We start from the raw sequence: 14,279 nt of genomic DNA, 5'->3' as shown, positions 1-14,279 counted from the left end.
CCTACACTCTGTTTCCTGTCTTTTAGCCAGTTTGTAATCCACGAAAGGACATCGCCATCTATACCATGACTTTTCACTTTTCCTAGAAGCCTCTCATTGTTGCGGAGCGCTCGGAGAGCGATCCCACTTCCTGAGAGAGGTGTGTCCTTGGGCCGCGGCTTGACCCCAGAGGATTCCGAAGAGGGCCGCGGGAGGCGTGGCATGCCCGAGCATGGGTAGGACGGAAGCAAGACTGGAGTGATGACCAGGAGACAGGCCCTCCTCCAGACCTGCACGCTTCGGAAGACCCAACAACGCAATGTTGGTCTTGTGAACAGTCCTCCGACCGTTCCCAGCCCAACAACTGGAAAACATGGAACACTGGACCTTGCAGAAGGCTGGAACACAAGGCAGCTCCTGGAACGAGGATCTCAGGAGTGACCAACTCCTTGCGAAGGCAAAGACAGACTGAACGTTGAATCCCTTTGTAGAGCTGAGGTGGACAACGCCCAGGGAGGAGCCAGCAGGGGCCACACCTGGCTGGCCCTTGAAGAACAGACGATAGGCGCGTGCTCGCGCCCTAGGAAGCTGGAGAGATGAGTGCTGGAAGTTGGTGGCATCCTCAGCCACGTGGAGGACCCATGGAAGCAGGCAAGCAGTGAAGCAGGCCTGCCCTGGAGCTGGAGAGGTGGCAGGCTGCGGGAGCGGCTTCCAGCTACGAAGATGAAAGCAGGAGAGCAGGAAGAGAGCTGACTGCAGGACAAGCCGGTAGCTGTAGCAGACTGCAGGCAGAGAGGTAAGGCTGGTTGCAGGGAAGCTGGAGGAGTGGTTACAGACCGCAGGCAAGGTGAGGGGCCGCAGGCACCGGCAGGGACAACCTCCCTGCCGGGCAAGGACCCGGACTGCAGCGACGGGCACCGGCAGGGACGCCCTCCCTGCCGGCTAGGGACCCCAGGAGCGACGGAGCACGCCGGGGAGAGCCAGGAGAGACAGCGGGGGTCCCGACCACTCGGCCCCGCTGCACAGAGCAGAAGACGGCCGGGGAGGAGCCCGGACGCCCAGGAGGGACCGCCGCAGCGTCAGCAGCGTCAGCGGCCCGACTGGCCGCGTGGAGGTGAGGGCCTGCCCGCGAGGAGCGCGGGCAGGATCGTAACAGTACCCCCTCCTCAAGACCCCCCTCAAGCCACTGGTCAAGCTTGAGAGGAAGGCGATATTCCATACCCGTCGAGGACAAGCGAGGATCTAAGGACGAGCTGGTGCATCTTGGCGGGAAACTGTAGCGAGAAGAATGCTGGAGTAGGAGACAAGACAGAAGTGGTCAAGGTCCAAGCAAGACAAACACAGAACATGGGCTGCAGAAGACAAAGATCAGGCAGGATACAGAATGCAGAATTGCTGGATGGCATCTTGGTTCTTGGTTCAAGTGGTAGAGGCTGGAGTGCTTTTAAGGCTTAACTTTAAACAAACGGCCTTAACGCTTCTTAAGGCTGAGGCTGTAGTGCAGGCTGGATTACTAGGTGAGAGTTAGCTGTTGAGTTGATGGTTCCAGGACTTAGAAGTTCGGTGACTCACAGTGGCTGCAAGGAGTCAAGGTAGCTGATTGAGCTGTGGTGAGTTAGGGTGTAGAAGAGTCAACACGGTGACAGATATCCCAAGGTAGTTCAAGGGTCATTGGGTGAAGACCTTTGGTTGGTGAACAGAGGGTGTACCAGTCTCTAGGTATAGTACGAACAGGTGTGAATTTCTGGTACGCATAGTTCAGGATGGCAGGTGGACGGTAGTCATGGCTGGAATTGAGTTTGGCAAGGGAAATAAGCAAAAGTTCTTTGATGGGTAACAGAGTCCTTAGTGAAGACATGCTGCTGATGCACAGGTGAGTAGAACTAGTCGCTCAAGTAACTGGTGGTAAGAATCAGGATCAGAGCGGTGCAGAGGATCAAAAGCACAAAAGTTCAGTGACTCCCATCAGGAGTGAACCCTAAGACTGGGTAGAATCTTGGTGTTGCTTGGTTAACTGACACTCATACTCGAGTGGTCCTAGGCTGATCGAAGAAATGGACATCTTCAGGACGGCTTGTGAGCCAGCTGACAGTAGGATACTTGGCAGAGCATACTTGGACCAGGACCTTTGCTTGGATGGAGAAGCTTGCAGCAGAATCCCAAGGAGGCTGCAGGACTCACGCTCGGGGTGGAGAGCGAGGCAAGCAAGTGCTAACAGAAGCATTGTAAAAGCTGAGCAGGAAGAGCGAAGACATCTGCTGGATCAGCTGGAAGAGATGGCAGATATTCCAGGCCCCATGGGATAGAAGACCACAGATGGGGTGCAGGCACCTCCTGCAGGTCGTCTGGAGAGGTGTACCACTAGGTGGCGAGTAATAGGCATCTCTTGTAGGATGGTGAACTCAGAGAGCGAGATATGCTGGAATTTCAGTAGAGTAAGCTCTACGGAGAAGGTACCGCTGGCGATGAACAAGCATTGTCGGTGGGAAAAAATAAAAAATTCTGGACCAGATAGTTGTGCAGCACAGAAACCAGATGCTGCAGCATGGAAAATGGTGGTGAGCCTGGGTGCAGGCGCCTCCTGCAGGTCGTACAGCAAGTGTACCCAGGGTAAGCAAAAAGTCTCAAGCAGGCTGTTAGTGAAACAGGAGCTAGGCCTCTAGCGGTGTGGGAGAAACCAAGAGTTCAAGCAAGCTGGCGCCTCCAGCAGGTAGGTAGATACAGCAAAAGCTAGGACTGAAGTTTTTTCCTTTTGAAAAAAAAATTCTTTAGTAGGGAAAATCCAAAACTTGGACTGGTCCATCACAAGGACATGGACGCCGAACACATGGCCTTCGCAATCTGTTGCGGAGCACTCGGAGAGCGATCCCACTTCCTGAGAGAGGTGTGTCCTTGGGCCGCGGCTCGACCCCAGAGGATTCTGAAGAGTGCCGCGGGAGGCGTGGCATGCCCAAGCATGGGTAGGACGGAAGCAAGACTGGAGTGATGACCAGGCGACAGGCCCTCCTCCGGATCTGCACGCTTCGGAAGACCCAACAACGCAATGTTGGTCTTGTGAACAGTCCTCCGACCGTTCCCAGCCCTTTCGGACCTGGCGCAGGGTACGGCACGAAGCGGCAGGCCGGACAGAGGCCAGGACAGCGAAGGCTGGAACATAGATTCAGACGAGACTCAGAAGCAGGGTACTGGAAGTGCAGACGTAGACTCAGAAGCAGTGTACTGGGAGTGCAGATGTAGACTCAGAAGCAAGGTACTGGGAGTGCAGACGTAGACTCAGAAGCAAGGTACTGGACGTGCTGACGTAGACTCAGAAGCAAGGTACTGGAAGTGCAGACGAAGACTCAGAGACAAGATACTGGGCATGCTGACGTAGACTCAGAAGCAAGGAACTGGGAGTGCAGAGGTAAACTCAGAAGCGAGGTACTGAAGATGCAGAGGTAAATTCAGAAGCGAAGTACTGAGGATGCAGAGGTAGATTCAGAAGCGAGGTACTGAGGATGCAGAGGTAGATTCAGAAGCGAGGTACTGAAGGTGCAGATGTAGACTCAGGAACAAGGGCTGAAGGAAAACATGGGCATAGTCCCTCAGGGCACCCCGCTCAGACCACTCCTGGGACTAAGTCAAGGGCCACCCTGTCCCACACGTCCCCAACACTGCCTTGAAGGGCAGGTCACGGACCACGCTGAGAGCGGGAAAATGCAGGAGAGATCCAGGCGAAGCGAACTCCGATGCTGGGATACTGACATCCGAAGCCCCGTCAGCTGGCAGGAAGGGAAGCTCCAAAGCACAGGGACGAATCCCACCTGTTGGCCACTCCAGGGCCCAACAGGCCAGAAGGCTCAGGAGCCAGACAAGACGAAGGGCAGAACATATGGGACTGGATCAGGAACTGGATCCGGCACCGACATCAAGGTAACAGAGAAGAAGCAGGTTTGCTGCACACCGGCAGCCAAGGTAGGATTGCTGCACACCGGCAGCCAAAGCAGGATTGCTGCACACCGGCAGCCAAGGCAGGTAACAGGATCAGGAACAAGGACTTCTCAGAGAGTTAGAAACGAGGTACATGGCTTGCATCACAGATGGCCCTAATCAGCCCGCCCCGAGGGCTGGTCACGGACCACGGCGTGGCTTGCCGTGAGGTACCAGGACATTGGAGGACACAGGATCAAGGTGCTAGCTTTCAAGAGATTCAAGAGCAAGGTACTTAGCTTTCAGGCGAGTTTCAGGATCAAGGGGCAAGGCTTGTAATATCTGGGCTGGACCATGGATACCAGATTAGGAATCAGACCTCAAGGCAGGAACAGGAACAAGCGAACATCAGGACTGGAACAACTGGAGACATCAGGACTGGAACAACTAGAAAACATGGAACACTGGACCTTGCAGAAGGCTGGAACACAAGGCAGCTCCTGGAATAAGGATTTCAGGAGTGACCAACTCCTTGCGAAGGCAAAGACAGACTGAACGTTGAATCCCTTTGTAGAGCTGAGGTGGACAACGCCCAGGGAGGAGCCAGCAGGGGCCACACCTGGCTGGCCCTTGAAGAACAGACGATAGGCGCGTGCTCGCGCCCTAGGAAGCTGGAGAGATGAGTGCTGGAAGTTGGTGGCATCCTCAGCCACGTGGAGGACCCATGGAAGCAGGCAAGCAGCGAAGCAGGCCTGCCCTGGAGCTGGAGAGGTGGCAGGCTGCGGGAGCGGCTTCCAGCTACGAAGATGAAAGCAGGAGAGCAGGAAGAGAGCTGACTGCAGGACAAGCCGGTAGCTGTAGCAGACTGCAGGCAGAGAGGTAAGGCTGGTTGCAGGGAAGCTGGAGGAGCGGTTACAGACCGCAGGCAAGGTGAGGGGCTGCAGGCACCGGCAGGGACAACCTCCCTGCCGGGCAAGGACCCGGACTGCAGCGACGGGCACCGGCAGGGACGCCCTCCCTGCCGGCTGAGGACCCCAGGAGTGGCGCAGCACGCCGGGAGAGCCAGGAGAGACAGCGGGGGTCCCGACCACGAGGAAGCGCTCGCGGCGGGTCGGCTCCGCTGCACAGAGCAGAAGATGGCCGGGGAGGAGCCCGGACGCCCAGGAGGGACCGCCGCAGCGTCAGCAGCGTCAGTGGCCCGACTGGCCGCGTGGAGGTGAGGGCCTGCCCGCGAGGAGCGCGGGCAGGATCGTAACACTCATGAGGAACTTTGTCAAACGCCTTCTGAAAATCCAAATATACTACATCTACCAGTTCAGATTTGTGAGGCAAGACTTGCCTTGGGTAAAGCCATGCTAACTTTGTTCCATTAAACCATGTCTTTCTATATGTTCTGTGATTTTGATATTTAGAACACTTTCCACTATAGTAATGCGGTTTTGCAACATCTGTGCTTGTAACAAAGATATTTGTGCTAAAGTAAGGCTCTCAAATAGCTTCACGCTGTGAAAAAATGTTCCAACTTCCCAGCATACAATTTCTGATAATACCGAAGCATAATATTTATTATATCTTCCGTATTAGCAGAAAGCTTACCCTGTTTGTTAGAAAGGGCAGCAATAATGCTTTGGCTTATTTCGAACCAAGCATGCCATGAGTTTGCTGACTTTATTCCCTTGCCTGAATAAAGACATATTGCATATGTTGCATCTCTCATTGAGATAGCAAGACAATCAGCGATCTAATGATATTCATATGCTGTAACATTTCTGGCTGCATGAGGGTGATATGCTTCCTTTTAAGATTTTGCAACTTCTCTCCCAGAAGCAATATCTCCTTGGCCTTCATTTTATTTTTGTAAGCAACATAAGCTATAATCTGTCCTCTAATTACCACCTTTCCAGCATTCCAGAAGGTCTCAGAACTTACATCTGCAGAAGCATTCAAAGCAACATACTCAGCCTATTGCTTTTTCAAATAAGCTTTAAATTCAAGGTCATAAAACAAGGATGGTTGCATTCTCCAGGCAACTGAAGAGATCCTTTTAGAATTAATATTCAACCCCAACAGGAAGGGAGCATGATCCGAAAATCATAGAAGTACCAATACTAGTGGAGCCAACCTTAGAAAACAGCGCCAGTGAGATTAAATAATAGTCTATTCTACAATTGGAGTCATGAACTGATGAACAGAAAGTGTGACCTTTTTCTAAGTGGTGCAAGGTCCACCATACATCCATCAATTGCAACTCCATCAAGAAATGAACCCCTTCAGATGACTTATGACTTTTAGTGCATATAGGCTGGATATCTATCTGTAGTGAGACAGGGAGATTAAAGTCTCCCTTTATCACTATTTTATATCCAGAGTATTGATCCAAAACAACAACTAGATTAGAGAAAAAAGTATGAACACACACATTAGGAGCATACACATTACAGAAAACCATTTTTATGTTTGTGAGTTTGCCAACAAGAGTAGATATCGTCCAGAGACATCTACTATCTTATGTTCTAGTTCAAAGGTATAGATTATGTATTAAAATGGCAACACCCCTTTGTCTCTGAGAAAAAGCATAACATTGGGTAGGCCAATCTTGTTTGAGCTTTCTTGAAGGAATGCAATATGAGTTTTCACCTCTTAAAAAGATTAAGAATCTCTTTTGATAGGTGAATGTATACCATCAACATTAAGGGAAACTCTTTAAATCAGCCATTTAACATCACACAAGGCACAGATTAACAGCACTTTGGAGCAGTATTGTTGGGAGATCGCCCACCCTAAATACTTGACAGCAGATACCATTAGGAAGGATACTATCATGTGTAGTCAAATACACAATATTGAGAACATTACTCTTGGATCCAGATAGCCATATAGTCCCAGAGCTTAACTATGCACTGAGTGGAAAATAATTTTCTTTGATTTGTTTTAAATGAACTACTTGCTAACTTCATGGAGTGCCCCCTAGTCCTTCTATTATCTGAGAGAGTAAATAACTGATTTACATTAACCTGTTCAAGTCATTTCATGATTTTGTAGATCTCAATCATATCCCCCCTTAGTTGTCTCTTCTCCAAACTGAACAGTCCTAACTTCATTAGCCTTTCCTCATAGGGCAGCTGTTCCATGCCCCTTATCATTCTGGTTGCCCTTCTCTGCACTTTCTCCAGTACAACTATATCTTTTTTGAGATGTGGCGACCAGAATTGCACACAGTATTCAAGATGCAGTCTCACCATAGAGCATTGTGACTTCCATCCTTTTATTTGCCATTCCCTTCCTAATTATTCCTAACATTCTGTTTGCTTTTTGATTGCCACAGCACACTGAGCTGATGATGTCAATGTATTATCCACTATGACGCTTAGATCTCTTTCCTGGGTGGTAACTCCTAAGATAGAACCTAATATTGTGCAACTACAGCAAGGGTTATTTTTCCCTATATGCATTACTTCAGAAGGGGGCCTACAATCAATTTCTATTATGAAAATTTGGGGGTCAGGGAGGGGAGGGTTTTTGGGCCTATAAGCTGGCTACATATTTGCTATATTTTGGGAGACTTAGGGCGAAGGGGAAATTGGGTGTAATAGTAACATAGTAACATAGCACATAGTAATGACGGCAGAAAAAGACCCAATGGTCCATCCAGTCATTCCAGGAAGTTTCTCATACCTCTGATATATTTGAAAAATGTTTTATCACCTCGCTTTACCTCTTTGGCAATCCTTTCTTCCGCTTCACCTTTTGCTTTCCTGATTTCTTTCTTCATCTGACTCAGTTTCATCCTGTATTTTTCCCTGTGTTCCCCTTTTTGGGATCCTTTATACTTCTTGAAATCTATTCTTTTTGCCTTTATTTTTTCAGCCACCTCCTTTGAGAACCAGATTAGTTTCTTTTTTCTCATATTTTTGTTAACTTTTCTAACATATAGATTTGTTGCCTTTGTAATAGCTCCTTTTAATTTGGCCCACTGTTGTTCCACCTCACCCATTTTCTCCCAGTCTTCTATTTCTTCTTCCAGGTATGTCCCCATTTTTACAAAATCCGTATTTTTGAAATTAAAAACACAGGCCATTGTGTGACTTCTCTGTCTCTTAAGTTGTGTTCATGATTGTTTGCTTGATCCCTTAGTAACACAAGACAAATTATATGATTTTGAAACCACTTCTTTGGCTGAGATTCGATCTCTATTGAGTAAAATGAGCAAGAATTCCAATCACAGCTAGATCCTTGTCCATCATTTTTGATTGGCTCATTACCTGATTCAGTCTTAAAGGAATTATGAAATTTGATAAATGCCTCCCTTTCTGAAGGGGATGTTCCTGATGTCTTGAAAAAAGCTTTACTTGTCCCTATTTTGAAGAAAGAGGATGCAGACCCCAGGGATGTGCCAATTATAGGCCTATTGCGAACCTTCCATTTGCATGTAAGGTTTTGGAGAAGATTGTAACTACACAGATTTCTGAATTTGTGGAGAATACTGATAAGCTTGACTGGGCTCAAGCTGGATTCAAAAGGGGTTGTAGTACAGAGACCAGATGAAATTTAATGTGGATAAGTGCAAGGTGATGCATATAGGGAAAAATAACCCATGCTATAATTACACAATGTTGGGTTCCATATTAGGTGCTACAACCCAAAAAAGAGATCTAGGTGTCATAGTGGATAACACATTGAAATCGTCGGTACAGTGTGCTGCAGCAGTCAAAAAAGCAAACAGAATGTTGGGAATTATTAGAAAGGGAATGGTGAATAAAACGGAAAATGTCATAATGCCTCTGTATCGCTCCATGGTGAGACTGCACCTTGAATATTGTGTACAATTCTGGTCGCCGCATCTCAAAAAAGATATAATTGCGATGGAGAAGGTACAGAGAAGGGCTACCAAAATGATAAGGGGAATGGAACAACTCCCCTATGAGGAAAGTCTAAAGAGGTTAGGACTTTTCAGCTTTGAGAAGAGACGACTGAGGGGGGATATGATAGAGGTGTTTAAAATCATGAGAGGTCTAGAACGGGTAGATGTGAATCGGTTATTTACTCTTTCGGATAGTAGAAAGACTAGGGGGCACTCCATGAAGTTAGCATGGGGCACATTTAAAACTAATCGGAGAAAGTTCTTTTTTACTCAATGCACAATTAAACTCTGGAATTTGTTGCCAGAGGATGTGGTTAGTGCAGTTAGTATAGCTGTGTTTAAAAAAGGATTGTATAAGTTCTTGGAGGAGAAGTCCATTACCTGCTATTAAGTTCACTTAGAGAATAGCCACCGCCATTAGCAATGGTTACATGGAATAGACTTAGTTTTTGGGTACTTGCCAGGTTCTTATGGCCTGGATTGGCCACTGTTGGAAACAGGATGCTGGGCTTGATGGACCCTTGGTCTGACCCAGTATGGTATTTTCTTATGTTCTTATGTGCTTATGGTGGATATGATGAACTCAGTACTACCCTCACTGGATAAGGGAAGGGCTGCTTTGTTGATTCTGCTTGATTTATCAAGTGCTTTTGATTTAATTGTGTTATGGAGTCTCAGTTTAGTGGACCCTTGGGCCGACCTGCAGGAGACTGGGAAAGGAATTCTAAAGTCTCTAGCACACCACAGGCCGGGAGGCAGATGTTCAGGCTGGACGTAGAGGTGCTCTGTACCCTGGAAGCTGGTGCTCCCCCAGGAGGAGCCCATAGGAGCCCAGCCGCTGGGACTTAGGTGAGGCTTCACCCTTGGAAGCCGAAGCCCCCCCGGGAGGAGCCCGTAGGGAACTGGCCGCTGGGACTTAGGCGGGTTGATGATCTGGAGACTGAAGCAGGCAGGCTGATAAGCAGGACTGGAAACTGGAACCAGACGAGAACAGTAGACAGGAACTGTAGCAGGACTCGGGTACTGGAACCAGGCAGGAACTGTAGCAAGACCGGGTACTGGAACCAGGCAGGAACTGTAGCAAGACTCGGGTACTGGAACCAGGCAGGTACTGTAGCAGGCAAGCAGGAACCAAGCAGGTACTGTAGCAGGCAGGCAGGAACCAAGCAGGTTCTGTAGCAGGCAAGCAGGTACCAGGCAGGTACTGTAGCTGGCAGGCAGGAACCAAGCAGGTACTGTAGCAGGCAAGCGGGAACGGAGCGAGTTCCAAGGCAGCTCACTCCGGGGCACGGAGCAACAGGGATCCGGAAGGTAAGCCCGTTGCAAGGCAAAGACTGAGTGTCCGCGGCCGGCTTATCAAGGCCACGGCGTCTGATGTCAGGAATTGGGCGGAGTCACCACTGGCGGGAAACGGCCTAGAAAAGCGCAGAAGCGGCACGCGCGCATGCCTAAAAGCAGGGCGTCCATGGGAGGCTTCCCGGCAGCGCGGCCCCCGCAGGGACGCTACCAAACAGGCCGCGAACTAGGCCACCAGAAGCGGGAGCAGGTCCAGGAACTCGGAGGTAAGGGTCTGGTCGTGTCACTCGCAGCCAGAACCATAACAAATTGATCATCAAATTTTGATTTCCCGATGCCATGCTTTAGGAATTAATGGAACAGTTTGAAATGATTACCTTATTTTTTGCAGAACAGATCATACATGATATCTTTTCAGGGAAGTTGTTCAAGGATGGGCAAACATTTTGTGGGGTTCCCCAGGGCTCGTCCCTTTCACCTCTTTTTTTAATATCTACTTGGCCCCTCTTGGGAGTATTATTCGTTCTTTTGGATTTACTCTGTTAATTTAAGCAGATGATGTACAAATCATTGCTCCCTTAGACCAGAATGCTCCCTTAGACCAGGATGTATCAACAACTATATCGGGACCCTTACTTTTCAATATATTTATAAATGATCTGGAAAGAAATACGACGAGTGAGGTAATGAAATTTGCAGATGATACAAAATTGTTCAGAGTAGTTAAATCACAAGCAGATTGTGATAAATTGCAGGAAGACCTTGTGAGGCTGGAAAATTGGACATCAAAATGGCAGATGAAATTTAATTGGAACAAGTGCAAGGTGATGCATATAGGGAAAAATAACCCATGTTATAGTTTCACAATGTTAGGTTCCATATTAGGTGCTACTACTCAAGAAAGAGATCTAGGCGTCATAGTGGATAACACATTGAAATCGTCAGTTCAGTGTGCTGTGGCAGTCAAAAAAGCAAACAGAATGTTGGGAATTATTAGAAAGAGAATGGTGAATAAAATGGAAAATGTCATAATGCCTCTGTATCGCTCCATGGTGAGACCGCACCTTGAATACTGTGTACAATTCTGGTCGCCGCATCTCAAAAAAGATATAATTGTGATAGAGAAAGTACAGAGAAGGGCGACCAAAATGATAAAAGGAATGGAACAGCTCCCCTATGAGGAAAGACTAAAGAGGTTAGGACTTTTCAGCTTGGAGAAGAGACGGCTGAGGGGGGATATGATAGAGGTCGCCCCTAGAGCCTTTTTTAAATATTGGGGTTACATTGGCCACCCTCCATGGATGATTTTAATGATAGGTTACAAATTTTAACTAATAGATCAGAAATTTCATTTTTTAGTTCCTTCAGTACCCTAGGATGCATACCATCCGGTCCAGGTGATTTGCTACTCTTTAGTTTGTCAATCTGGCCTACTATATCTTCCAGGTTCAAAGTGATTTCGTTCAGTTCGTCTGACTCATCACCCCTGAAAACCATCTCTGGAACTGGTATCTCCCCAACATCTTCATTAGTAAACATGGAAGCAAAGAATTAATTTAGTCTTTCTGCAATGGCCTTATCTTTCCTAAGAGCTCTTTTAACCCCTCGGTCATCTAATGGTCCATCCGACTCCCTCACAGGTTTCTTGCTTTGGATATATTTTAAAAAGTTTTTATTATGAGTTTTTGCCTCTATGGCCAACTTCATTTCAAATTCTCTCTTTGTCTCTCTTATCAATGTTTTACACTTAACTTGACAATACTTATGTTTTATCCTATTTTTTTCAGATGGATCCTTCTTCCAATTTTTGAAGGATGTTTTTTGGCTAAAATAGCCTCTTTCACCTCACCTTTTAATCATGATGGTAATTGTTTTGCCTTCTTTCCACCTTTCTTAATGTGTGGAATACATATGGACTGCGCCTCTAGGATTGTATTATCCTACTATAGCCCTCTATAAACCACCTATTCCTAGGTTGTTGAATCTTCTGTGGGAATGGGGGCAGATTTTTTGAGTGCTGTAAAGTGGGGGAGACTTCTCTGGTGGTTGCTAATTCCTGTTTAGTCTTTTTTTTTTTGTAGATAATTCTGCTTTAAGTTGAGCCAACTCCTTTTTCATTGACAAGAGCTGCAAACAAATGGGGCAAGTTCTAAGCCTCCAGATTGTTTGCCTTTAGACAAAGGCACTACAGTTATTACATTAAATAATAGTTATTTTATTAATTTGTTTTTAGATGGAACACCTTTAGTATGATCTATTTATTTATTTATTTATTTGTTTATTTAAAAGGTTCCTATATACCCCATATACTCACATTGGTGGATCTAGGCGGTTTACAATTGACCTGCATAAAATCAATAAAATAGTCAAAGATAAAACAAGCAAAGGAATAGCAAAGGTACAGATAACGTAAAACACTTCTAGGCAAAATTAACTCTGTGGGTTTGGAAAGGCCATAGAAAATAAGTATGATTTTATTGCTTTTTTGAAGTCATTTTTGGTAGTAAGTTGACGGATATATTTTGGTATGGAGTTCCATAATTTAGGACTGGCCACAGAGAAGGCATAGTTTCTGGTGATGTCTCAATGGGCTGTTTTAACAGTGGGTATTTCAAGGTAGGTTTTTTCAGAGGAATGAAGGTGGCATGGTGGTTGATATAAACGGAGAGTAGTGCATAACCAGCATAACCAAACTGAAGAAGTATTATGAAATATTGAGTGAATTATTGTCAAAATGTTATATTGTATTTGTTGACGAATTGGTAGCCAGTGAAGTTGTTTAAGTATGAGGGTTATATGAGCATTATGAGGTATTGGTAAGGAATCTAGCAGTACAGTTTTGAATTAGTTGATAACGATTTGCAAAGTAACTTTTTTACCAATTCCTATAATTATGTACCCAAGCAAGACTATCAGGCTGGAGCGCACTGTTAACCGGCATTTGGACGTGCGTTTTCGTCGCACTAGCTTTACCCCTTATTCAGTAAGGGGTAATAGCGAGTCGAAAACGCGCATCCAACCCTCCCGAGACTAATAGCGCCCGCAACATGCAAATGCATGTTGATGGCCCTATTAGTCATTCCCGCGCAATACTGTGGAAAAAGCAGTCCTCCAGTATGTGCTTAAAGACTTGTTGGAAAATACTAGTCTTAAGGCTATTCAGTTGGCACAATCAGTCCGTCCCTAGAGACAGATCTAGGAACAAAGTTAGATTTTTTTTCCTCTGCCTTTCTTTTTTTATAAAGCCATAACATATGTCTTTTATCCTTTTTTATTACTTAATTAAATCAGCACCCCCTCAAAGGCACATAATAATGCAAATAGTCACATTTTCTATTTGGTCCCAGATAATTTTAAAAAGCCAAAGATTTCCACTTAGCTTTTGAAGCTTCTCACAGGAAGACCTGCAAATAAGTGACTCAGAGCTGATGGAAAACACTAGTTTTAAGGCTATTCAATTGGCACAATGTTTCAATGAGGTGGGAAGGGTGGTGGATCAGGCTAGCAGGCCCACCAGGTTTCTTTCTTAAATTCTGTATAATCACTTAAGCGGCTGTATTGAATGTAGCCAATGAAAGTAAAGTTATCTGGGAACATGTGTATCCAGATAACTTTGTTTGAAGATATTCAGCTATATGTTTATCCTGCTGAATATCTTTGATAACTTATCCAGCTAACTTTAGCTACTAAGTTATCCATTTTCTGATTTATTTGAATTTTGTCCTTATATTGTTTAGCACTGAGCATGCCACTAGCACTATAAAAATATTTAGGGATACATTTGCTAAGACTCTGGCATCTTCCTTATGGGAAAAAGTTGCAATAACTTGCCATCAGAAAGTACATCCAACCTTTAGCCCAGTGGCCCCCAAACCTGTCCTGGAGGGCCACCAGCCAGTCAGATTTTTGGGATATCCACAATGAATATGCATGAGAGAAAATTTGCATGTTATGGAGGCAGTGCATGCAAATTTTCTATCATGCATATTCATTGAGGATATCCCAAAAACCCGACTGGCTGGTAGCCCTCCAGGACAGGTTTGGGGACCACTGCTTTAGCCACTTAGAAAAGAGGCTTAAAGGGGGTGGGGAAGGAACCTGTCAGTGGTGTGATTGAAAGCTTCACATGTACATTTCAATTTTAAAAATGTTCATGCATAGTAGACATGCTGCTAATGTGCATGCTTTGCACCATTTTTCAATACAGTGGATTTACATTGTGAACTGCCTTGAT

General features: G+C 46.2%; 1 protein-coding gene across 1 annotated transcript in view; it reads left to right on the top strand.

Moving 5' to 3' along the window:
* Positions 1–14,279, top strand: part of STMN4 (stathmin 4) — a 32,338-nt gene that overhangs the window by 9,001 nt on the left and 9,058 nt on the right. The window lies entirely within an intron of this gene.

The sequence above is a fragment of the Rhinatrema bivittatum genome, chromosome 3, assembly GCF_901001135.1.
Source record: "Rhinatrema bivittatum chromosome 3, aRhiBiv1.1, whole genome shotgun sequence".
NCBI classification, from domain to species: Eukaryota; Metazoa; Chordata; class Amphibia; order Gymnophiona; family Rhinatrematidae; genus Rhinatrema; species Rhinatrema bivittatum.
This window is presented reverse-complemented; position numbering and strand designations above follow the sequence as displayed.